Genomic DNA, 3,814 nt, shown 5'->3' on the forward strand with positions numbered 1-3,814 from the left:
CCACTCCAATTCACACAAGATTTAGGAGAAAAGTCTACATAGAAGTGATCGTGGTGTTTGGGAAAGAAAGCGAAGAGAGCCGAAGAAAATGTACTCAAAAGGAAATGAGGCAGAATCTGCTAAATGTGTGTTTGAAACACTGTAGCTCATCCGAACAGAGGAAGCAAGCAGCCCAAAGTAGCCTCCGGGAGGGAAGAACTCCGGGAGGGAAGAAGGCACAGCTCACTGTTCTGAGGGAAGCCAAACTGAACCAAATGGGTATGTCCGCCTGTCTAATCCTACCTTACTTTTTGGTGCTAGAGATTAAACTCACACCCCACGGCCTCCTCTACTGAGCTGCACCGTAGGCTGGGGCTGCCAGGTGCTCTTGTCCTAGCCAGGTCCACCCTGTGCTTACCGACTTCACCTAGCATTGCAGTCGCGTCATCCAGCATAGTAAGGTGATATCAGGTAAGGACAGCCACAGGCTCTTATTTCACACTTTCCTTGAGACGATGGAAAGAATGACATACACCTTCCCTGAACAGGCAGCGAAACTGGCCTAGCAATGTTACCACCAAGCCTTAGAGACACTTCTTTAACCCTTTAAAGAAAGAACAGAGAGGAGACACTACTGGCACTGCGTGGTCCTTCAACCTCTTGGCTTTGGACATCATAAAAGTCTCAGGGGAAAAAAGAGACTCGAGAGGCTAGACTCCGATGCCTTAGGCATGTAATAAGTTTTATATATCCAGGATATCCTCTGGTGTGAGCATCCTCTCAACAGGCTCAGTCTTAACGATGCCCCTGGACAGAATCACTCAGGAACACATCTGTATCTGATGGTTGAAACACTACCAATTTCTCAAAAATAGGCCAGGTGGTGGTGATGCATGCCCTTAATCCCAGCACTGGGGAGAGAGAGGCAGGAGGATTTCTGTGAGTCCAAGGACAGCCTGATTCAACCGAGTGAGTGCGGCAAGAGTCAGGGTTACACAGAGAAACCCTGTCTTGAAAAAACAAAACAAACACACAAATTTTAAAAAAAATAAATAAAGCCAGGTGTAAAAGGCTGAGGCAGGAGGATCACCATGAGTTTAAAGTCAGCTGAGTTATTGAGCTCCAGGCCTGCGTAGGCTATAGAGAACTCTGTCTGAACTAACCAAATGTAAGATAAAATGGAAAAGGAGCTTCAAACTGTATTGTTTAGGGAAAGCTTTGCTCTTGTCTAATGGTGTAGTTCAGCAATTGAATGGGAAAGTCGGTTATTTTAACATTTAGATTCATCTAAATCAATTCCATTTACCAAGAGACCATCTCATTCATAAACTGTAGCCTCTACATATATTTGACATACAAACTGAGGTCACTTTTTTTTTGGTTTTTTGAGACAGGGTTTCTCTGTGCAGCTCTTGCTGTCCTGGAACTCACTCTGTAGACCAGGCTGGCCTCAAACTCAGAAATCCACCTGCCTCTGCCTCCTAAGTGCTGGGATTAAAGGCGTGCGCCACCACTGAGGTCACATTTTTAAAAGATTACTATGGATAGGGTGGTGTCCCAGGGGCGGTGTGAGGAGGGGGAACATTATAGATAGAAACAATGATTTCTGCAAACTTTGTTTAATATAGTTATGAATAAGGAAAAGAAAACAAGGATTTTTAAAAAACAAAAACAAAAACATTTGTTCATTTTACATCACAACTGTTGGTCACTCTGGGTACAACCCTCGTGCTTGTAGCCTCTCTTTCCTTTCTTTCACCTGCCACCTTCAGATCTATTTATTTATCTCCCTGTTACTGTAATCACGCTTGAATTTCTGGTCCTGTTTACTCACCCCCGCCCCCATTCTAGTCTTACTTGACATCTCCCTTCTTGAAGGTGACTAGATTCAAATGGAGGGCCCTTAGATCTTAATCCTCTCTGTAACTATAGGCTTCCTCACCCCCCCCCCCATCATCTTGTCTAAATATAATGGCGTCTGGGGTAGTAAAAAGACACCTGTAACTTTGTATTTTGTCTTTCATGCTCCTAAATACAAAACCACTTCATGCCAAAGGATATGTTTTGTGATCATCCCGTGTGTGTGTGTGTGTGTGTGTGTGTGTGTGTGTGTGTGTGTGTGTGTGTGTATTTCGGGGGAGGGGGTATTGTCCTGTATGGCAGCTACTGATATAGAGGCAGAAAGCTATTCATCTCCCCCTAGTGGTTCCTCTCGGTATCTGTCTTTCTTATTTCCGACTTCTCCCAGTTCCATCCCGACAAATAGCTGCAGAAATAATCCTCAAGCACAAGTCTGGTACTACTTTCTCTTCGCCTTTCAAGGACTCTTTACCACAAAAAGAACAAAAGCGCAACTCCCGCCCACCCACTGGCACTATGTAATTTCTCTTCCGTTTTGAGACAGAATCTTATGCGACCAAGATGGGCTTCAAGTTTTTGTGTAGCTGAGCATCCTTTGGGCTTCAGATCCTTCTGCGTGCCCAGGATTACAGATGTGTGACACCACACATCACTTATGTGGTACTGAAGACTGAACTGGAGCGTTCTGCATGCCAGGCAGATGTTCCACCAAGTTGTGCTATACCCCCTGCCTCTATACGCTCTGCTTCTTGCACATTCTTCGGGGTACAATTTTTTTATGTGCATCCCATGTGTGCGTGGTGCCTGCACAGGTCAGATCCGGGAGCGTCTCCTGGAACTTGTGAACCACCATGTGGGAACTGAACACAGGTCCTCTACAAGGGCAGCAGGTGCTCTTGAACCTCTGAGCCAGCTCTCCAGCACAGGTACAAATTAGGCCCTGATCCCCTGCCTCAGAATGGCCTCTCCCTTTGTTCTCCACATTGCAGCATGCTAGGACTTCTCTATGCGTATCTGGACTTATTTTATTTCTGACCGTTTTGTAAGGGTGTGGTGAGCAGGAAAGCAGTGTCTTCTTCATGTTCTGAACCATGCAGTTCCTCACACACATCAAACACATTCAATAAATATCTATAGAACTGAATAAAATAGATATAATGACGAATACAATTTAAAAGCTGCCATTGGACTTTGAAAACAAACCTTAAAGGTGGATTCAGAGAATTGGATTGATAAGCTTAGCTCAATAGGAACAGAATAAGAGCTGCGTGTATTTATTATTATTATTATTATTATTGTTTTCTGAGGCAGTGTTTCTTTGTGTAGCCCTGAATTTCCTAGAAAGTACTCTGTAGGGCAGACTGGCCTTGAACTTAGAGGTCTACTTGCCTTTGCCTCTGAAGCACTGGGATCAAAGGTGTCCGGTTTTGCTTGTGTTATTTTACATTTTTCTACTAGTTACATTTTAAAAGGTGAAATGAACTTTAATAAAAGGGTTGTTGTCTTTCACCTGCTCAAAGAAGGAACAAAATTCATCCTTAGCCAATCTGTGCACCTTGCACAATCCATACAAATACCATAATAGTACTAAGATTTTAGTCGTGAGATGCAGATGTTGCAGAATGTACAGCTCTGGCAAGATTCATCCTTCGGGGCCCAAGTGACCTAATGTTCCAGCCCTCTGCCTCCTGAAGTTGTTTCCAGAACAGCTCCAGGAATAGCTGATGATTCCAGATGATCTCGCTTCATCTAACCTTTCAAACAGATCCAATCAAAACTTCCATCAAGCCCTGAGCCTTCTAAGCGTACAGAGACTGGATAACAAATGCCAGCGCTAGCTTTCTTTCTTTTTTTTTTTTTTTTTTGGTTTTTTTTTTTTTCCAGACAGGGTTTCTCTGTATAGCCCTGGCTGTCCTGGAACTCACTTGGTAGACCAGGCTGGCCTCGAACTCAGAAATCCACCTGCCTCTGCCTC

Source organism: Mus pahari, chromosome 7 (genome assembly GCF_900095145.1).
Source record: "Mus pahari chromosome 7, PAHARI_EIJ_v1.1, whole genome shotgun sequence".
In the NCBI taxonomy this organism is placed as follows: domain Eukaryota; kingdom Metazoa; phylum Chordata; class Mammalia; order Rodentia; family Muridae; genus Mus; species Mus pahari.